General features: G+C 35.8%; 1 protein-coding gene across 13 annotated transcripts in view; it reads right to left on the bottom strand.

The window, feature by feature from the left end:
• Tenm4 (teneurin transmembrane protein 4) overlaps positions 1-23,390 on the bottom strand; it is a 2,881,475-nt gene that overhangs the window by 1,726,028 nt on the left and 1,132,057 nt on the right. For all 13 annotated transcript variants that reach the window (XM_074081868.1, XM_074081866.1, XM_074081845.1 and 10 more), the window contains one exon: positions 19,903-19,960. The gene's annotated coding sequence lies outside the window, so the exon portion shown is untranslated. The remainder of the gene's footprint in view (positions 1-19,902; positions 19,961-23,390) is intronic.

Here is a 23,390-nt window from a genome sequence, read left to right as displayed (position 1 = left end):
CTTTTGGACTGGCTTGATAACTCAACAGGAATCCTACTCTCATTGCCAGTGATTGGTTTAGAAATAGGTGTATGACCTGATCCTAGTCAGAGAGATATCATGGAAATCTTATAGGGGTTTTTATGGAAAATAGTCCTGTTATTGAGAAAGAGTTGCAGTTGGAGAGGCTGTCTCTGTTTCCTGAGTACATATGTGATACCCACACACTATGGTCATGTAATGGCAGAATTAACCTGACATTCAACATGGCTGTTTGTGGAGACAGAAAACACGTAAGAGCTTGATATCTAGAACTATTTTTTTACTGTTTTGGTGAAAACACTTTTATGATTCGATTGGCTATTCACATTAAATAGATTGACATTGAATTAAAGCCATCCTGCCTGTAGACCTGCTGACTAGGGTATGAGACAACTGGCCATATGGTAGAGTGGTAGAGTTAAGAGTTGTTGTGCAAATATTAAAAAGCTACAATGCTTTTCTTTTTTTTGCTGAATTCTATAACTATAACTTTAAAATACAAATACATTTGTAACAATGACTGTGAAAAATACAAATATATGAAAAAAGTTTTTTAGAATATTAAAATATTTTATGTTGTTAAATTACTTTTCAAAGAAAACAATGAACACATTCATTCTAGATATAGACATGTTCTGTGAATGACTCACAATTTATGTTCTACTTGTGAATATACTACTGAACATGCATGGGCCTATGTGTATGTTCTTAGACTGTTTATTTGATACACCCTCACATTTTCCTGGGACAAAGACAAAGGAGTGAATAGCTGGATGCCTATCTTCGTATAATATATATAGTGGTATCAAAATTGCTCCAAGCCAGCACAGAATCCCTAGAAGAAAAAATAGAGATGAAACTGTGTTTCTTTGGTTAAGTCACAGTTTAGGTGGTCCTGTCTCAGTCTCAGTTGTCTTCTTAACCTGTGTCCTATTTCTGGCTTGGCCTATGACTCTTGCCTGGAGATACTTCTTTTTTCTCATGTTATTCTCCCTTATTTGAGCCACCTTGAGGCCAAGGTCCTTTCCCTGGTGCCTCTATTTCTTTATTCAGTTTGACACATCAGCCTCCATTGGTTTATGATTGCTGCCTTCTGAGGTCTAGGAGTCCAGATTCATCTTAGCTGGGGCTTCTGCTTAGGGTCTTGTGTGGCTGCAATTACAATTTTGATAGGACCATATGTCCTTCTGGATCTCAAGAGCTCTTTTTAGATCATGTGGTTGCTTGCAAAGCTCAGATTCTTGAGATTGTAGGACCAAGGTGTCTATTTTCTTACTGGTTGCCAGCCAGATATTACTCTCAGTAAACATAGATTGACTGCATTTCCTTGACACATAACTTTCTCATTATATATTCTCTTTCTTCATCAAAGTCAGCAGGAGACTATTGCTCCTATTTGCCACAACAATAGTCTTATACAACATAATACAATCATGGTAATGAGTCTGCTATCAGCTTTGCAATATTGTATTTGCTAGAAGCCAATCCCGGGTTCTGCCTACATTTGAAGAGATAGGGCTGATGTAAGAGAATGACTTTCTGGGTGTTAGAATAGTGTGTTTAGGCCAAAAACCTTATATTGGTGATGCCTTCTATCGACCTCCTACACCACTATCACTCAGGTCCTTTACAAAGGCAATCAGTGCCCGAAGACTTTACTTGTCAGACACTGTTGACAAGAAGACTGAGGCAGAAAATTCTGAATCCAAATTCTAGTCGCCTCTATCACTTAATTTCCTCATTTGTAAAATGTAAAGTACTTCAGATCAAAATTTTCACAAAACTGATGAAAATTAAACTAAGTAATAAGAGAAAAACTTTATAAGCAACTAGATACTTCATCGGAACTCAAAGTGTGCATATATTAAAAAGCTACAATTTTTGTAGGCATACTGTGAAACAGAGACTTCTCAAGAAGCAAACACTTTTGAGCATGCCACTTCCTTCTGTAAAACCCTTCAAACTTCCTAGTGCTTTGAAAATAAATCCTTTCAGTCTGGAAGTGAGGAGGGGAGGGGGGAGAGGGTAAGGTAGGGGGGCAAAGGGGAGAAATGACCCAAACAATGTATGCACATGTGAATAAATGAATAACTAAAAAAACAAGAAAAGAAATCCTGACCAGGACCTCCCAGGTCCTGCAGTCCCAGCTGACTGAAACTGTCTCTCTCCATAATCTTCCAATAGCTCTCTGTTTTCAGTCAGCCTTTTCTTCTAACCTCTGCCCTTGCAGGTGTTCATCACTCAGCCTAGCACTAACCTTTAACTTTGAACTTATGTAATAACATTTATTATTGTAATAACTCTTATAATTGGTATCTACAGAAGAGACTGGAAGAAGTTGAGTTGTTCTAAGAACACTCACAATTGTCACAATGAAACCCCATTGTAAAATTAATACATGCAATCAAAAGAAAGATTGCAAGTTTACTATCAGCTCAGATTTTGCACCCACTGCAGGGTAGCTTGTTCAACGTGGGCCTCTAAGTTATGTTCTATTCCTATGGATTGCCAGAGCAACTTCCATTTTCATAAATTCATTTTAAAGAGAGGAAAAGAAAAAAATAAAGGTCATAAATCTTTCTGTTAAAATTAATACACAGATTTAGCATATCTAAATGTTATATATAATGTATATTATGTTTTAAGTATATATCTAACATATATTAAAATTTAAATGTATAAACATATAAGGTTTAACTCTAAAATCAGAGAGAGGAACAAACTAATTAGCTTAGGAAGCCAAATGTTTGGTGTCTAAGCCCAGCTGTGTACCAATCTATAAATGCTTATCTTGAGCTTCACTTACGCATTGGCTATACAATTATATTCTGCAGGTGCTGGGGGAGAGAAAGTAGGATTTATAAGGGAGTGATGTAGAAAATTGCTGTATATTGCTAATACTGATCCACACTTTTGCTAAAAGGCCAATTAAAATCAAGAGAAAATTATTATTGCTTGAGAAAAATAAAAGCAATTAAAGAAAGGCAGCAAAACTGAAGCCAACTATTCCAATTTATCATCTCCTGAGGGAGGTTTTCTATATGTAAATGTAATTTTTAACAGCCAAGTTCAGGACCTTTTAACTGTAAAATATCATAATTACTGACATGCACTGTCCAGATAGATCCCAATGGCTGACAAATTCTAAATGATTATACTGCTTGACATTTCTTGTGCTTCCACAGCATATCAAATCCAGTGCAGGATGTAACGAAACATTCTTCTTACCTTCAAAGAACCTATAGACATCACCAGGGACCATTCATGGATTTATTGGTCTGCATTTTTCTGTACATTTTAGTGTTTTCTTTTTATTGTAAGTGAGGCAAAAAATGAGCCTACTTTCGCTAAAACTATACTTTAGTAGTAACTCATTAACTGTAAAATATTAATGCCTCCTAACCACATTTGTAGGATTAGTATGATACTATACTTAGCACATGGTCCAGCACATAGCTACTCAATAAATTCCTGTTTTCCTTTTCTTAGCTATCAATTTTACCCGATGATAGTATGTCAGATATTGCTACAGGCTATAAAGAAATAACTGTTTTGAGAGGCAGAATGAGTAAAGGGAAGGAACCTACAGCCATATAAATGTGGACCTGAAGTTTTGCTTCTGACTGATGCAAGATATTGAAAGATTTGGATATTCATATGTCTGTCACTATTCCACATTTCCAAGGAAGAATAAAATGAAAAACTTATCTTCTATGATCCCAAAGAATAATAATAATGAAAGAACTTAGTAATTCCTATGCAAGGTGCAGGAGTTCTGGTTGCCCTCCTGCTTAGTTTGAACTTCAGTAGACTCAGAAAATGTCTACATGATATTGTCGGTGGTCAGTTCATTTATCATTAATTTCCAGCTAGTTTAGCTCCATGCCATCCAGGTATTGGTTCACAGAGTGGCTCAATGGTCTCTGGAGGATGTGAAATTGAGAATGTTCTTTGGGGATTAGTGGATCAGTTATCTCTAAAAGTGATAGCTTTTTCTTCAGCAAAGTCTTTCTTGATTTTATGGAAGTCCTTCTTGATTTTATGACTTGCAACTGGCATGAGTCACCTGCCGTTCTGGAAAGCTTAGAACTTTGTCGTGTTCATCAAATGCATCCATAGGTAAAGCTGTCCTCTGCCCTTAATTTGTCTGAGTTTCTTTTTAGAACCAATCTTTTCTCTCTTATTCTTATTATACATAATGTCTTAAGGCTGTCAGGTATTTAAAACAATATGCTACTTGAGTCATGAGAAAGAAAAGGTGCAGGGAGGCCTATTTTCTCCCTTCCCTCTCCTCATCTCCCCTCTCATCTCTTCTCCTCCACCCTCAGGCCACTGTGGGTTTAGACTCAGAATTGTATATCTGCTAGGCAAGTGCTTTACTACTTGGGTCATACCCCCCAAGCTTTTCACTTTAGTTACTTTTCAGGTAAGGACTTGTGCTTTTGGCCAGGGCTGGCCTTGGATATCAATCCAGTTACTTTATGGCTCCCATATGGCTGGGATTATAGGCATACAACAACACATCCCATTTCTTTCTTTGATAGAGTCCTGTCAACTTTTTTGCTTCAGTTAGTCTCAAACTATGATTATCCTTTCTGTGCTTCCAAGTAGCTTGCTTGCTTTATAGTAAAAATATTACAGATTCCCTGGTGTTGGTGTGACTGGCTGAGAATCATAATCACTTTGAGGAAAGGGAATGGGAGAAGGGACTTCAACTGGACAAATATTTTTTCTCTTTCCTCAGTTTACAAAAAGAGTGGCTGGGAATGTAGATGACGTGGTAGAGGCTTGCCTAGCATGAATGAGACCTTGGGTTCAATCCTTAGTACCTAACAAACAAGCAAACAAAAATCAAAACAAAAAACAATGAAAAAGCTTCACAGTGGCTTCTACATACGATTGTTTAATAATTAATTTGTCCGATGAGTTGTACTTGTTTTGAGTTGTTTCTGCATTAATTACACATGGGAGATTAAGAAGACTATTTCCATGATTGTGTTTTAAACACAAAGGACAGTAGACTTGCTTGCCAGAGTTCAAGTCATGCTTTGTACATTTAAGGATTTCCATGATTCTAAATCTTGGTTGCCTCATTAGCAAAGTAATACTTGATTCGCTGATGATTTTTTAAAATTGACAAATTAAGATTTATGTATTTATCATATTCAACATGATGTTTTGAAGTGTGTGTAACTGGAGAATGGCGAAATACAGCTAAGTAACATCTGCATTACTTCATATGCTTATTGCTTTGTGATGAGAATACAAAAGCTACTCTCTTGGCCATTTTCAGTATATAATAAACACATTGTTAGTTACAGCCAGCATGCTGTGTACTAGGTCTTTTGAGCTTATTCTTCCTATCTAAACCAAATTTTGTTTCCTTTGACCAATGTCTTTCTAATCTTCTACCCCAGTCCCTGGTAGCCATCATTCTGCTCTCTACTTCTATGGGTTTCTTTCTTTCTTTCTTTTTAGATTCCACTTATGAGTGAGACCATGTGATTTTTTTTTTTTTTGTACATGGCTTATTTTACTTACCCTAATGTACTCCAGGTTCATCCATGTTAACCAATGTGACAAAATTTCCTTTAACTTTAAAGGCAATATCCTTTGTATATACAGACCACATTTTCTTTATACCTTCACTCACTGAAGACAATTTATTTAGTTTCCATATCTTGATTTTGGTTATTATGAATAATGCTATAATGAATATGGGAATACATGGGAGTATCTCTTTCACAAACTGATTTCAGTTAATGTTGATAGATACTTGCTAATAGGTTCTACTTTTAGTTTTTGAGAGAGCAGCATACCATTTTCCATAATGGCTATTTACTGGAAATTTTTCATATAAATCTATGGAAACTTAAAACAGTGAGTCCCTTTTCCTCCACATATAGGTCTTTCACTTCCTTGGTTAAATTTATTCTTAAGCATTTCATTTTTGTAGCTATTATAAATGTGATTTTTCTTTATTTCTTTTTCAGAGAAATTGTTTTTAGTATATAAAATGCTATTAGTTTTTGAATGTTTATTTTGTATTCTACAAATTTATGGAATTTGTTTATTAGTTCTAACTTTTTTGTAGTCTTTAGGGTATTCTATGTATAAGACAATGTCCTTTGGAAGCAGGAGAAAATAAATTTTTCCTTCCAATTTAATTGTGTTTTATTCCCTTCTGTTGTGTAACTGTTCCAGCGTAACTCCCAGTATGACTTTAACTGGTGGTGTGTATGGATATCCATGTCTTATTCTGGATCACAAAGGGAAAGTTTTCAGCATCTCACATTGAGTTTGATGTTAGCTGTGGACTTGTCCCTTACAGCCTTTATTGTGTTGAGGTACATTCCTTCTTTGTCTGATTTGAAGAGGAATTGTTGTTGTTATTGTAGTCTTTTGTTTTTAATCAGGAAATGATGTTGAATTTTGTCAAATACTATTTCTACATATCTTATCTTCATATATCATTTACAGGCAGGCATGGGTTAAACCATTCTTGCTTCTTAGAATAGATTCTAGTTGGTAATAGAGAATGATCCTTTTAATGCTGCTGTGGACATGTTTTGCTTTGTATTTTGTTGAGGAGTTTTACATCTATGTTCACCAGGAATACTTGGCTGTAAATTTTTAATGTGTGCTTGTCTGGTTTGGGTTTTAAGGTAATAAGTCTTTCTCAAATGATTTTTGAAGTATTTCTGTTTCTTAATTTTTAATAAAGCTTTGAAGATTTAGAAGACTAGTATCTGTTTTTCTCTAAATTTTTCTAGAATTCAGCAGTGAAGTCATTTGTTTCTGGATTTTCTTTATGGGAAACTTTTTATAACTGTTTTAATCACCTTATTTGTATATTGGTATGGTCAGATTTTCTGTTTCACTATACTTAATTCTTGGTATATCACATGTATCTAGGAATTCATCAGTTTCTTCTAGATTATCCCATCTATTGATGTATAATTGCTCCCAGTAATCTCTTATGATCCATTGTATTTCTGTAACTCCACTGTGATGGTTCTTTTATCATTGCTGATTTTACATATTTAAGTTGTTTCCCTTTTTTTCATGGTATAGTTAACATTCTGTTTATTTAGTTTATCTTTTAAAATAACAGTGATTAGTTGAACATTTCTACTATTTTGTACTTTCTATTTCATTTTATTGTGGTCTGATATTTATTATTTGTTTTCCTTCCATTAACTTTTGGCTCAGTTTGTTCTTTTTCCAGTTCCTTAAGATACAACATTAGGTTGTGTATTTGAGGTTTTTCTTCTTTTCTGGGGAAAGCAATTATTTCTATAAATTTCTTTGAAATATTTTTGCTGCAAAGGTTTTGGCCTTTTGTGTTTTCATTTTCATTTATCTTAAGACCTTTTCAAATTTCCTTTTTAATTTGATCTTTAACCCATTGGTTGTTCAGGATCATATTGTTTAATTTCCATGTTTCATGACTTTTCATAAATGTATTTCTAGTTTCATACTTTTATGTTTAAAAAGGATACATGATATGATGTAAGACTTAACTTCATTAAGACTTGTTTGGGGACCTAACCTATGATCTATCAAGAAAATATTCTGTGTGCACTTGAGAAGACTGCATATTTTTCTGCTGTTGGATAGAATCTGTGTGTTAAGTTGCTCTTCTATAGAATGTAGTTTATGTCTGATGTGTCCTTACTAATTTTCTTTCTGGATGATCTGTCTGTTACTGAAAGCATCGTACTGAAATCCTCTAATATTGTTGTCTTATAGACTATCTCTCCCTTCAGATCTACAAATATTTACTTTTTATTATTTTATGTACTTAAGTCCTCTGATTTTGGGTACATGTATTAACAATTGTTAAATCCTTAGTTGATTTTACCTCTTTATCACAATGTAATGAGCTTTTTCATTTTTTTTTTCTATTTTCTGATATATGTATAGTTACCAGTGTTCTCTTTTGGTTTTTATAGGCATGGAATTTCTTTTTCTACTCTTTCCCTTTCAGTTGTATGTGTACTTAAATGTAAGTAAGTCTCTTGGAAGCAGCATAAAGTTGGGTCTTATATTTTTATCCATTCAGTCATGCTATGTCTTTTGATTGGATAATTTAATACACATCCAGTCAAGCTAGTTATTGATAGGTAAAGGCTTACTATGTTTTCTTAATCTCTTTCTCTTTGTTTTGTAATCCTTTGTTCTTTCTTATTCTCCTGTCTTCCTTTGTGAATAGGCAATTTTCTCATGTGATATTTTTTGATTCCTTGCCTCTTATCTTTTGTGAATGTACATAAGCTTTGTTTCATGATTATCATTAAGGTTACATGGGAAAAATTCTACACAAAGTGACAGAGTATAGACTGGCTCCTTTTGACTGTTTACAGTAAAATACAAGACAACAGAGATGAGTTCAAGATAGAATTCGAAATCAAAAGGAAAGCAGGAAATTTGCAACAGTCTCTTTCTGTAAAAAAGGAAAAATAAAATTAGAAATGATATTCAGGGAAAGCACTGAGGGTGTGACCAAGTGACCCAATGGTCACTTTACAATTAAAGGGATAATTACAGATAGAAGTTGATTGGGATGTTATTTTTCAAGGCAATGGAAGAAGGACTAGAAATCATATCAGAGATCTTCAGGGCTGCCTTACTCATTGTAGGCAGAGAACTCCAGGCTCTTGAGAAGCAGAATGATTTGGAACCCCCATTTACAGAAATCAGGTGCTACAATCTTTGGATACCCCACTTGGGATCAAGTAGGCTCAGGAATGGCTTTGAGACAACTGGCGATCACTCAAGGAGTAGGGTGGATAAAATGACCAGATGCTGGAAAAGAGCCCACAGATGTCATACCATTTTGCATTTTCACATCCAAACCAAACAAGAACATATGTGGGAACCCAGGGCTTACACACAGTCCCATAGTTAAAAATACAACTACTGCAAATACATCCTGCTCACAAAGATATAGGCAAGGGTCAGCTACTTGAAAATCTGCCTTTCTCTAGTAATCACAGCTGAGCTATGTGCTGCCCACAACTGAGCTCAGACATTGGCCTGTTAGGAATGGACACTCTTTGCAAGTTTGAATTCCCTATTTTCATGAAGGTTCTGAATGGGAAACTTTCCTATATTAGACATGCCATTTCCTTTGTCTGAGCAGTTGCCACCTTACTTATTCTTGGTAGGAGCTGCATCTCCCATATGCCTCAAACAGATGTCCTAATAAGCAAAATCTGTACCCCTCTGGGTCCAGACCCCTTTCTACTATTTCTAAATTCAGTATCTTGACTATGGACTCACCTGGGCTCTCCCTGTGGAAGGCACAAGTGGTAAATTTTGGCAGTGTACATTTAATGCCAAGTGTGCAGATGTACAGAATACTCAAGCTGTGGTGTCATCACTGCCTAGATTTCAAAGGGTGGAGCTTCATGAAAGCTCCAACTCCATGAACCATAAAAGTGAGGCCACTGCAGAGGTTCTCCCACAGAGTAGCACCTCACAGAACCATGAGGGCATAGCTGCCCCTGAGGTTCAAACTGGTATGCAGAGATGTGATTTTAGCCTGATTGAACTTCCTGGGTGTAGACTGTACCAATAAAGCTGTAAAGTCATGGACATAGGGTTTCATGGAGCTCTGGAGGTCTAACCTCCACACCCCAGAGGAAAGCAGGACATCAAGTCAAAGATTATTCTTTTTTTTTTCTTTTTCATTTCTCCCCCCTGCCCCCACCCCTCCCATCAAAGATTAATCTTGAACTTTCATATTTAATAATGTCTGTCTTGTAGGATTTTGAATTTGAGACCAGTTACCCTTTTCTTCCTTCTTGTTTCTTTCTTCTTTTGGAATGAGAATGTCTATCCTGTGTCTATTCCATCATTGCATTTTGGAAGCTCAAAACTTGTTTGATTTTTACAGGCTCACAGATGGAAAGAGATATGCCTTGGAATGAGTCACACCTTGATTTTTATTCATACCTAGTTTAATGAATTAAGACTTAGAGGCAATCAGGATGGCACTAATGTATTTTGCATACATTTTAGATGAATTTGAGGAGACCAGTGCCAGAATCCTATAGTTAGGATATGTGTGGCCTTCCAACATTATAGGTTGAAATCTAATCCCCAATGTTCTGTTATTAAGAGGTAGGAAACTTGGGAGATGACTAGGTCTTGAAGACAGAGCCCTCATGAATGAGATTATTGCCCATAAAAAACAAGCAAGAAGCCTGGGATACCTAGCAAGACTGTGGGGAGAGTGAGAGAGAGAAAGAGGGAGAGAGTACAAAAACCTGTGGTTGGTTGTTTCGACCTCTTTTTGCCTTTCTACCATGAAATGACATAGCTAGAAGATTCCATCTATGTGGCAGAGAAACTGGCCTTCACCAAATACCAAACTTGTTTATACCTTGGTTTTGGACTTTCTAATCTCCAGAATTGTGAGCAATGAATTTCTGTTGTTTATATATTACCTAAGTTAAGGTATTTGTTGTAACAGCTTATACAGACTAAGGGAGATGAGACTACTATGTAGAAAGACTCATCCTAAACCCAAAGAAATTGAATAGAAATATGTAATATAATCCTTAATATTACACTAAGAATGTGACAAAAGTATTTGGAGAAGTGAGGTATAGGTCTATGGGCAGGAAAAAAAATGGAATTAGAAATAGATAAGTGTTGAATTACATCCTATGACTGTCTCTTAGTTTGTAATAAGTTAAATCTCTGTGTTCCTTATATAATAAAGGAAATACCTAGTGTGTGATGAGGATGATAGTATTGGGTTAATATTGCAAGATGTACAAAATGTCTTGGAGAAAGACTGACTTAAAGACTGCTCAAGAAATTCAGATTCCTTTCATTGTCTTTATGCTGTAATAACCTCCATTTATCATGCAATTAATCCTTGCCATGACTGTCAAAATGACTTCTCTTAAATCATCTCAAGCAATCCTCATAATCTCTATGAGTTAAATGTCTTCCCAATTTTAGACACGAGTCATCCATAAAAGAAAGAACAAAAATGGACTTACAACAGTGGTTTTATATGTGTAATAAGGTGAATATGTGAAATTAGTAATCCCTGAAGTCTATGCTGGATGTTGTCACTGGCTAGTTTCTGTGTCTATAGAAATCAGCATGACATCAAGTATAGAGCAGACTTTTAGTACATATCTATCCACATAAATAAAATACAACTATGTAGATATTAGTGTACCTATTTATTTATTTATTTATTTATTTTTTGCTGGTACCACTTAAGCCATGCCACCAGCTCTTTGTGCCTTAGCATTCTTTAGATAGAGTCTTGTGCTTTTGCCCATGGTGACCTTAGACTGAGGTCCTCCTACCTCTGCTTTCCAAGTAGTTTTGACCACAGATAGATGCCACCACACCTGTTTTGATTGTTGAAACAGGGGCTCACTTTTTGTCCTGGCTGGTCTTGAACCATAATCTTCCTATGTTTGTCTCCCATGCTAGCTAGAATTTCAGATGTGTCTGCTACCACACCTGCCCTTGAAGCTGATTTTTTAGGGTGGAAAAATATATGCTTAACAAAGAATGTGGAATAGCAAGTTAGTGATCTGCAAGTATAGTTAATAAGTGACAGCATGATGGCTCACACCTGTAAGTGGAGCTATTGCAGAGGTGGAGGCAGAAGAATCTTGAGCTTAAGGCCAGCTGTCATAGGTAGTAACAAAACTGTCTCAAAAATGAAATTAAAACAAAAAGGTAGGAATGCACCTTGAGTGACACAGGACTTTTCTAGCATGCACAAGGCCCTAGTTTCATTCCCCAGCACAAGAAAAAAAAAAACAACAAAAATGTGAGAAGTTAATTCTCATGAAGTATTGTGAATATACCTGAAAAGTAGGAAGCTTTTAGTATAAGGAAATAATTATCAAACCATATTTGGAACAGTGAAATTTAGAGGAAAAGAGCATGGGGGTACTTACAATGTATAGAACTTTATACAGTACAAAACAATCATATAGATGTATGTGTATGATTCATAGTTCTTCTTCCATCAACCTAATGAGATAGACAGAGACAGGTTCCCTGTTTAAATGAAAATTGTGGAGTTTAAAAAACTCTTACTCTTTATAACTGTGAAAGGAGGGCTTCAACCACATGTGCAGTACTGTGATCTTGCCTCTATATTCTGTTTTCCCCTGCCCTTTAAATTGTTTGACTGAGATGCATATGCCTTGCTGCATTCTTTCTTCTTCCTTGCTTTCATTCTTGCTTGCTTTCCTTTGTGAGTGTGTGTGTGTGTGTGTGTGTGTGTGTGTGTGTGTGTTGCTGGGGATCAAATCTAGAGCCTCACACATGCTAGGCAGTGCTCTACCACAGAGCCACCTCCCCTGCTCCTCAGGTGGCATTATTCCTTTTTATCTCTGAGTATCCTGAGAGGCTTTGTCAACTGTGTGTTAAATTCTAGCTTCACTGGATTTCCATTTCCTTTTCATCACACCAGGGACTCTATCAAACAAACAGGTACAAAAAACTAATCATTTTATTCTTTCTTCTTCTGATGGAGTGAAGGGATAAGAGAGGAAAAGCCAGGAGAAAGGAAGAAATGAGTCTCAACGAGAAATAGGGAGGAAAGAGTAAAAAGAGACATAAATGTGCAGAAATGCTTTGCAAATATATACATTTTGCTGAAGTATGTTTCATTTCTTCTTATAGATAACTGGATCTGTCTGTTCATATTTTAAGTGAGAACATTGTTTTTATCCAAAGATTTTTTTCCAGTGTTGTTTTGTTAATGATGATGTTGACAATGACAATGATTATACAACTTAAGACTTACGGTGCTTTAGATGGCGTTTGATCTTTGAAGCACCATAAAAAAAATTCAGAGTTAAGGAATAACTTCTTCAAGGGCACATAGCTGAAATGAAAGCCTAGCTTGATCTTCAAACCTAACATTTTTTTCCTACTATCATAGCCTGTACTTAGCACACAGAATCCTGCTATTATAATGACGTTAGATCCAATTAATCTACCTTTAGATAGAATTGATTTACATAAATACATGAGAATGACACAAGATAAGCCCTTTCATTTTCTATTCAGTTGAAAAGGTAGACAAACCTGTGATTTCTTTCCATAGAACAATCAATTTTCTTCCATGAATGAAGTTGACCTCAGCTTCAAAAAAACAAAAGCAAGGGAGAAACAAATCAGGTTAGCCTGGTGGTTTACAAAGTGAGAATTGGAACCACAACCACATGTCTGCAGGCTGCTTTTGTATCAGAGCACACTGTTTGGTTTGCAGCATTTCTTGGAGCTTGCTTCCAATTACAAGCTGATAATGACTCCTACTTGGAAATAGTGTTTTATTTTCAAGCATTGTTTGCCTCAAAGGTTCCACTCAGGTTCTCCAAAAATGTTTTGTTAATAAGAAACATACACTATTGCCTCTTCATGGAAACAGGATGATGTCATGAAATGGCCTTTTGACTTGGGCAGAACTGAAGTCAAATTCCAGCCCTGGCACTATTTTGTGTGGTTACCTTGAGGATATTCCAGAAAATGGACATTCAGTTATATGAAACGATTCAGAGAATGATATTTATTTTTATACTTTACCCATATATTCTATGACCCTACCTTATAGAAGGTACTCAATACACATTTATAGTTATGGAAATTGCATCTGTTTGTCGTAAACAATATAAGTCAAAAACAAATCATGGGTATCTGTATCAAAAACCCATGTTGGACTGAATACCTGTCATGGTTAGTGCTGTGTTTCACTGATACTTACAACATTAGGATCTTAGTAATGGATCTTAAAATTTGTTCTGCTATTTGTAAGATAAGGATAAGATAGCAGGGCACATTCTTTCTACCATAGATGATTTTGGTAAGATGTGGTCAGATATTATATGTGAAAAATTTTATAAAGCTGAAACATCATATTAATTTAACAAAACATTATTGTTACTGTCACATCTTGTCCTGATGGTTGATGATGTTTGTGTAGCTGTTTGTCAGGAATACAGATTCTAGAAAAATGTTTTTACAACTTAAAGCATAGCATGAAATTAGATGCTTGAGATCATTATACAAAGACCACCTAATTGTTCTGTTTTGTTATTTGTTGTTTTCTGCCCTGGAAGTTAAATGCCTTTGCTAACTCTCCACATTTATATTATTTTCTTCATTTCAGTTCAGAAATAACATAGTTTGGAAAAAATTCTGTTCTCTCTACATTTCCGACTTGTTTAAACTCAGCACATATTGGGCCAAGTTGTTCTTATGTGGTTCTGGCACTGTTCCTTGGCTCAGGGAAGGGAAGAAATACTTCTTCCCTTGTTTTCATGTTTATCATTTTCTTTGTGTATTGGAATTTTCCTCTAAACCCTTAATCTCACTAAATTGAAGGAAAACATCTTGGACAAGTGTCCCCATCATTAATCACATTTCCCTTAAAGGCCAGCAAAGTTCAGAACATTTCCAAAACAATACTCTGCATTTCTACTCTGCCTCACAGCCTGCTAGTAGATAGAGAGAATATGAAAAGACTCTCTGCTCACAAGGAATTCAGTGTTTCTTTGAGGAGCTTTGAGAAGACTCCCTTTGATGTAGCTGTGTATCACAGTATAGGAAAGCACAGAAGGTGGCCACCTAGGCAGAGGAGGGGAAGCAATCAGGGAAGGCTTCCTGAAGGAATTTACAATGTTAACAACTAGTAAATTAAAAAAATAAGGAAGACAAATTCTTCAAATGACTAGCTACTTCTCTTACAAAAAAACACTATTCTAGGGAAAATTTCCATCTTTCCCGTTTGTATTATACTCTGATTGACTTAATGCTATTTTTTTCATTTGTTCTATAGGCTAATAGCAATTATATATTTATCAGCTGATCTACTGAAAAATTTCAGAAGACTGACACTTGGATTTTTTTTTAAAGCAGCTTATTATATATTCTTAAGGATGTTGAAAAGGTCTGGAGATGTTGTTTCATCTTCTAGTTAAAAATAACTGCTTTGTTTCACTGCATTTGAAAACAAATATCTCCTTTAAAAGGTACCCTAAGTGTGGCATCTTTCTCAAGGTTTCAGTGCCACATGGTAAATGAAAATATTGACTTGGCTGTGCTGCTCTACTGTAAACATTTTCCTTTATTTTTTTTGAAGTCACACATTTTTACCTTATCTTGAAGGGGAAAAAAAAACCCCTCAAACTCCTTAATTTATAATTTAAGAAGTTTTGTTAGATCAAAGGGAAAGACAGAATGAACAGAAGCAAAGAGCGTGAAAAGCTTTAATATTTGAGTGATTGTACCATATTTGGAGCTGCCTTTCTGCATGCTGCTGTATACTACAGCAGAAAAAAGAAACCACAGAGTGATTTGCTCAAGGTTGTTCAATGTGAATCAGAAAATATTGGGTATTTGAATGCAAGGCAGAACTGACATCTTTCTCCCCTAAAAAGGTGTTTTTGCATGTGATTGGTTTCAATCCCAAAATGTAAACACAATCACATTTCATACATTTCAAGCAGCAAACAAAGCATAGCTGCATTTTTTTTTTTAAAGAGGAGTCTTGGGAAGCTGCAGGGGAAAAATATTTCTTATATAACAAAAACATAAACAGCGTACTCAATGGGAGGGTTTGGAGAAGAGTGTGGCCTTGGGACAAACATTAAGGTTAAGAAGATGTAGAGAAATAGGCAGAGACAGTGAGGGAGTAGGAATTGGGTGACCCTCTGAGCTCTGCTTCCAGAAACCACTCAAGCTACTTTACACTCCTTACCTCAGTGCAGCTCTAATTCCTCCTCACCTTCCTAACTGCCCCTGGCAAATCCTGCCTCCACTGTGCAGGACAACATGATTTCATGGTTAAAAGCCCAGACACGCAGTTAAATAATACCATATTTAAATGTGAAAGTTAATTCCTACCAGTTTAGGGAGTTTGGGCAAGCTGATTTAGCCCTCAAGCTTTCCTATCTGAAAAACTAAGCATAATATGTGTGCTGCAGAGGTTATTGTAAAATTAAATGAAAGTCTGTAGGTTTAACTCCCTGACAGACAACTATGAATACATGGTAGAAAATGTTATCATTTTCATGACACATATTGCATAGATTGTTTCCATTTGCTGTCTTTACATAAAGAATGCTAGTTCTTTAGAACAGGCTGCAAGGAAAACATGAGGCTACTTTGAAGCCTATCCAATAGATTTTGCTACTGAATTCCAGTTCCTTTTGTGAAAGAATTGAGGGATAATCCCAAACCATCTGTGAGTGTGAGAGCAAATTGTCTCTTCAGAAATGGCCTTCTACTACTCTATAATCCATTCTTTATTTGTCCCTGTCAGGGTTCAGAACATGATATACCAAAACATGGCACCATGGAAGCTGAGAAATGACAGAGGCAGGAAGGTCTCTCTGACTTTTGTCACACCTTTTCTCATGAAGACCCTTATGTGTGTGGTGACTTCTCTGTCCCTGGAGGGGATGCCAAACAGAAACTGAACAGGCATAGGCATTCTAAGTCCCCTCTGCTCCCTGCTCTGGTTTAGCATCATTAGATCATACTCTTGCATCCTCCAATGATACTGTATCATGGCCAGCTCTAAAAACAGTTTCCCCTGGGTCTTTGAGTCTTCATTTCTGAAGGTTCTCATGTCACCTGAAATTTATATTACATAAATTTTTATATTCTTCTCTTGTTAATCTGCCTTTCATTATACAGGTGTCAGTCATGAAACATGTGAGGAAGAACAGTCTTTTCTCTCCCATTTCCCTTTTGTCTACATCAAGACATTGCTTCTTACTGGAGGTCCTTACTCCTAACATCACATGGTTTTCTGATCTTTTAGATGTTAACTCTTCTGATCTTTTAGATGTTAACTCTTAACTATTATGGAGTCCTTATGATGATTTTCATGTGGTTTGCTTCACTCTGTGGTGTCAACATTTTTCAGCAATGAGAAAGGGTTATAAACCTCCCTTTGCAGGAAAAGACCTTGATATAAAAATGGAATTCTCACTGGATAACACTATGAAACTCCCTATCTGAGAACATTTAGGTTCCCTGGAAAAACTACATTACAACATTCTTATTTATTTCTTTTCTCTTTTGTATTTGACATAATTTGAGTTGTCCAATTCCTTATAGAGAAAAGCACACCTATGCTTTCCTGACCCCTTTATGCTAGCAAGTTTTTAGCTGTTCCATATGGGGTCCACATTACAACATATGACAGGAAAATCTTACAGGAAGAGTGAACAGAATTGTGCCTAATATCATAATGAGGGGACCTAAAGAGCCAACTAAAAATTTGTAGAATCTGAATTAAGTAATAGTGTTTGAGCAAATAATAAGGAAATAGGGTTGCATCACATGGGAATGGTTGAAAAAAAAGTAGGATTAGAATACAAACTGTTTCCACCAACTTGGATAAGAAGGATCATGACACAGGGTGAAGACAGGTAGATAAGGCTGAGTAGCAGTTATGATAATGAGATTCTAAGAAATTAGAATCTGAAAGGTCAGGGAGTCAGGGAGAAGTGGCAGCTGCTGCCATGGCTAGCTAGCTTCCAGATGTCCAAAGCCCAAAAACTGTATTGGAGTCACTTAAGGAGAACCCATTTTTCCCTTGGTTCCTCTGGTCTACTCCAGAACTTCTTGCTAGGAGCCCTTATCTATGAGCTCACACAATGGACTTTTTCTTTACCTTTTCCATCAGACTCAACTCTGCATCAGCTGACACATAATAGTTAACTAAAGCTGAAGTCAGCTAAGAATGCAGATGACTTAATTTGGTTTCATAAGGATAAGAGATAAAAGAGAAGGGAACTGCAAGATGTAAGCTGAAACTATAGGAACCAAATAAGAAAAATTTGGATAAAAGAGGAATAGAAGCAGTTCTGAAGGTTCCCTGAGCAGCAAAAAACTGGTCAAGTTTCCTAGGTTTAAAAGTCAGTCAAATAGAAGAGACCAGGGTATCTTGGAGGTTGCATGACAGATGGTATCTTAGGAAACACTACACCAGTAAAAAGAAGGGATAGACAAAATGAGTATTTATTGGTCATGTAACATGTATCTGTTCATTTATTCACAAGATCTGTATATCTCCAAGAGATTGGTATTACTGACTCAATTTTACAGAAGAAAAATCTTGAATATAAGGAGGTTAAATGACTTGTGCAAGTTCATACCATTAGTAAAGGGCAGAATAGGGTCTTATACCTAAAAGTTTGTGAATTCTGAACATCACTCTTCTCTTTAGCCTCCATCTCTCTGGATTTTCTAATTGTATTGAGCATTTGGGAGCACATTTTATTTAAACCAGTGGGGTTTATGCTAAGGACATTGTGAGAGAATCAGGATGAGTGAGGGACAAAAAGGAAGGTGAAACTTGTGTATAGATCTAACTAAGTATTTTTGACTTCCAAACTGAATTCTGATGAAAAATTCATTTAGTGCCACAGCCATTTCTCATCCCAAGTAGACTCTAGAAACCAGCTTAGGGTATTTAGGGCCATTTGCAATAAATAATTCCTGGATAAACTCAAGTTTTTCTTGGTTGAAGTATGGAGAATGTCATATATTAGTGTCATGAAATACAGTAGCCTTTTTCTAAATGTACATACAATAGAAGCCATGGAAAAAAGTACATAGTCATACCACTTAGTGAAATTCGGTCTCCTTATGTTGGCATAATTCTTTCTTTTTTCCTCAAGTCTAAAATGTCACTGACAGTAAAATGCAAGAGAGAAAAAATAAAATACTGCTAATTACAATTAGAAGGTACCATTAGTTGTATACCACATACTTATTTTAGAAATGTAAAAGTAAGAATACATATATATCTTAAAGTCAACCACTTGCTGCATTTTCTTCCCATCTAATTTCTATATGTAAGTTGAGGTCATGGTCCGATATAGATAATTTTGAATATTGCAATTTTGCATGATATTTTCCCTCCATATTTTCTATGAAATTTTTCTGTTGAAGTTTTTTCTCAACTATATTTTTCACAGATGTATAATACTTTACATGGTGGCTATGCCATTATTTAACAAGTTCTGAATTATCAAATAGTTATTTTCTCTACTGCTTCATTAAGTAATGTTTTCTTGAAAGAGACCTCCCCAAAATTGAATGTGTAGATCAAGACTTCACTCATACATTTACCAATTATTTAAAATAAAGTCATTTATTTTATGTAAGAAAATCAGTTTTAAAAACAGAAGCAATTGAGACTGAGAAGTCAGTACCAGACCATTGACACCCACTGGAGCTGCCCTAATTCTGGCCTCCATCAGTCCCTTCTCACTTCTTTGAATTAATTTCAAATCAGATGATATGTCTAGACTGCTTCTCAACTGACAAGAGACCCTAGCACTTGTCCCACCAATGGGTGGGAAGAACTCTAAGACAAAACAATTTCCTGGGTTCCATCTCTGAAAGCTAGCAGAGAAATTCTTATATGATAAACCAGTCCACCTTTGCTTTCTGTCACTCTTACTTCACTTGACAATATCTCAGCTAGTGCAAAGGATGCATTTTCTGTACATGTGGGCACAGATTAATTGAGATGAGCAGACTAAAATAGTCATGGTTCTAAATACTTGCATTATTTTCTCCCTTTAACTCATCCCTTTGAAAGGTCTGGCTGAACAAGGTAGAATCTGACTGCACAATGAAACTAGGTAGGTTGAACTTATGTTCAATATAAGATTGTTAACTTGAGAGTCTTTGTTCTCATTTCTTGCGTGGGGAACAGGAAATGTTTCTCTCTCTTTTCTCCCCACTGTTCCTCTCTTAATAAACTTCACTGTTACTTTTACTAAAAAAAAAGAAGAAGAAAGGAAAAAAGAAAGACTTGACTTGAATATGTGGATGCTAGTGGCAGCTCCCCAAATGGCTTACCTCATTCAGCCTTGTCTTCCCAGTCTAATCAATCACTCCAGCAGAGGTGCCAAGTTGTCTAGGAAAGGGGAAATATAGGAATATAGTGAGTAGGACATTAAATAAGAAGTAAGATACAAGATATGAGGCATTCAGATAAGTACAGATTCTTCACTAAAACTAATAGGATCTCACTTCATAATTCAGGAACATACAAAAATGCAATAAGAGAAAATATTCCTATCAAGTCAATCAAATACCACCCACAGAAAATTGGCCCACGTGGAGTCTAGCCTTCAGAAATGACCTGGCAAGATGAAACAAGAGTCATTTTAGAATCATTTAATCTCTAACTTCAATTTTCTGAACGCAGAGAGCCCCAGCAGTATTCTAGCTCGTTAGCTCAGGGAGGGGTCTGGCAATGAATTCAGCCTAATTATAAAATACCTCTGAGATAGCAAGTGCAACTTGCATATGTTCTTCTGTGATTTGACTTCTATGAAGGTATAACCCACATGTTAATAAGCAACTTTAATTCATGCTTGTATAGAAGCGATGAGTCTAATCTTAAATCTGTAATCATACACTTTGGTATAAATACCTTCTTTAGCATGAAAGAATTCTGAAAACATTCTGATGCAATGGGACATATGTTTTAAAATCATAATAAAGAAAACTTCTTTCTGTCTATGCTTGCAATGCTTATTATCTTTTCAAAGAAATGCATAAATATTGTCTATATGCTTTGTTATTTTTCTTTAGGAAACAACTAAGTAAAAGAAATTTTAGCTACAACTCTATGACTCCTTTAATATTCTAGAGCTACAAACCTTCAAATTATTTCAATCATTGTCACCTAAGATCATTACTGCTTTCATGTTATCTTATTGTTGAATTAGCATACATTAATACATATTGGGGTTTTCATTGTGGTAATGCTATATAGGCATACAGTGTACTTTGAACAAGTTCACCTCTTTTACCAACAGTGTTTGGTGGCTTTCATTAATTTCCCAAGACTGTGAGATATTCAAATACAAATTCACATTCACAAAGGCAAAAGTGGAAACTTTTCTCATTTATGTGCATTTTAATTATCAGTGTAAACATTTTTACTCAAATATGTACCACCCTAACATTAGATTTCAGTTTTGGTGTTAACACTTATGTATTGCAACAGTTCAAAAGAAGACAGTTCAGGCATTAGTAGTTATAAGACTTGTAATATGGTAGTATTAGAAATCAATCTTTAAGCCAGGCGCCAGTGACACCTGTAACCCTAGCTGAGATTGGGATCTCAGCCAATCTTCAGAGGCTGAGATTGGAAGGATTGTGGTTCAGGACCAGCCTGGGCAAATAATGTTGTGAGACCTCATCTCTAAAATAACCAGAGCAAAATGTACTGACTGAAAGTGTGGCTCAAGCAGTAGAGCAACTGTTTTTCAAGCATGAAGCCCTGAGTTCAAACCACAGTCTCTCCAAAAAAAAAAAAAAAGAAATCAGTCTTCACTAAGATAACATGAGAAAACAAATTGACATTAAGAACTTCCATTAAGGAGAGAAAAAGAATTCTTGAATTTGCAAAGTATATTGTTTTAGTTATAATCATTAAGGTTAGCATTTCCTAATACCTTGAATGTAATAGTTTTAATTAAAACTATTGATCACCAATCAATATATTTATGGTGAGTCCCAAACTTCTTATATTCATCATCAAATGTCTTTGCTATGTACCAATTCACACATGCTTGCACGTAATCGCTAAGAAAACTTAAATATATCACTTAATAATTATTCATCCCAACCAGTACTAGTTTTCTGATACTCTTGTTTGAGTTTTACCCAATCTTGGTCTGAATTAAGTGTTTTGCCAATGGTCCTAGAATACCCCTCATGCAATTCTATGATATATAATCATTTGTTATGTAATATTATGGTTGATGGTTTAGTATTTTCTTCTTCCCCATCACACTCTGATGTGTGGGAAAGAAGTAACCACATCTCATTGCTGAAGAAAGAACAATGATTTGCAGCTGTGGTCACAATTTTACTATCTTCTGCTCAAAAAGAACATCAGAACTTTTTTTGCTTAAATTACTCTCCCTCTTTCATATATCAACTGCCCCATTCTTTTATTGAAATATATTTGAGTGAGTTCCAAATCAGCTTCTGGAATTGTGTGAGGCAGAATGAGAACAATTAATAGAGAGCACAAGACTAGAAAGTTGGATATAATGGAGATAGCATTAAGAAGGGGAGGGTCAACAGAGTTAACACTCAGGAGAAAACCAGAAAGGGAAAGGCACTGAAAGGAGTGAGAGTACAGGGTGGGGAAGGTGCAGGACACCTAGGGGTCAGAAGCATCAGAAAGTCAGAGAGGGCAGGTAAGAGAGGAGGAGGGAACAGGACAGTGGTAGGGTGTGACAGAAGAGGGAGGAAGAGTGAGCTTTTTGTTATTGAGGAAGGGACCCTAGGTGATGCTAGGAAGAAGGTAGAAGAGAATGTTCGGCAGTTCTCTTAGAGAACATATCCTCCAATCCCTTTAACTGGTCTTTCAGAGAGAAAATGACAAGTCTCTCTGGGCATGGATTGTCTTCTTTAATAGTAACATACTCTGGACTTAAGTCAATGGTTCTTTATATTTAATGATATTACTGTTACTTATGTATCCTCATTGTCCTTCACAGTGTCTGGTACAAATTATATTCCTGGTAAGAATTAATTGAATAAAAAGAATGCCTGAGTAAGTAAAATTTTATATAGCTGCTGCCTTTTCCAGTAACAGAAGATATTAAAAGATGAGAATTTAACATATATGTAATTGATCTGACATCCTATCATGCATGCAGTGACTTTGTTCATCTTTTTTTAATCAAGGACAAAAACTGTCCAAAAAAGATAATTAAAAGAACAAAATATAGGTCTTACAGCAGAGTGGAAGCAGAAAAAGAATGAAATATCAAGATTCAAGTTAGGCAAAATGAAAGTTCCATTAATTTAATAAAAATTAAGTTGGAGGCAAATTGTCAAGTACAGTGACTTAAAAAATTCAGACTGTGTTATGAATAGGCTTGTAAGGTGGTAGATGACAGAAAGAAGAGATGAAAGGAAATCACATGGCTCTTAGTAGACAGAAGCCCAGGTATTCCAAAGCAAAGAAGGAAGAGTGCTCACTATGACTTTTTGCCAAGTGTCAGGGGGTAAATAACACATATGCTCATAACAGGGGCATTGGAGTGGAGGATGTGGAAGTGTGGAACATAAAGCTGGAGTTGAGGTCAGGTTCTTGTTGGAAATGCCATGAATAAATTAATGCTATGATTAAAAATTGACTTTTCCTGAAGATGAGAGGGAGATATATATATATATTTAATTTTTTTCTCATTGCTTTAAGGAAGAAGGCTTCTGTAGCATTTTCAGCAAAGCTGTAGAAAATGAATTTCAGCATGGGGAGTGCTGTACAATCATCCACAGGAACGATGACTAGCTCACCAGAGAAAAGATGCATT

This window comes from Castor canadensis, chromosome 1 (genome assembly GCF_047511655.1).
Source record: "Castor canadensis chromosome 1, mCasCan1.hap1v2, whole genome shotgun sequence".
Taxonomy (NCBI): domain Eukaryota; kingdom Metazoa; phylum Chordata; class Mammalia; order Rodentia; family Castoridae; genus Castor; species Castor canadensis.
Note: the sequence above shows the minus strand (reverse complement) of the source record. Positions and strands in the feature narration are given on the sequence as shown.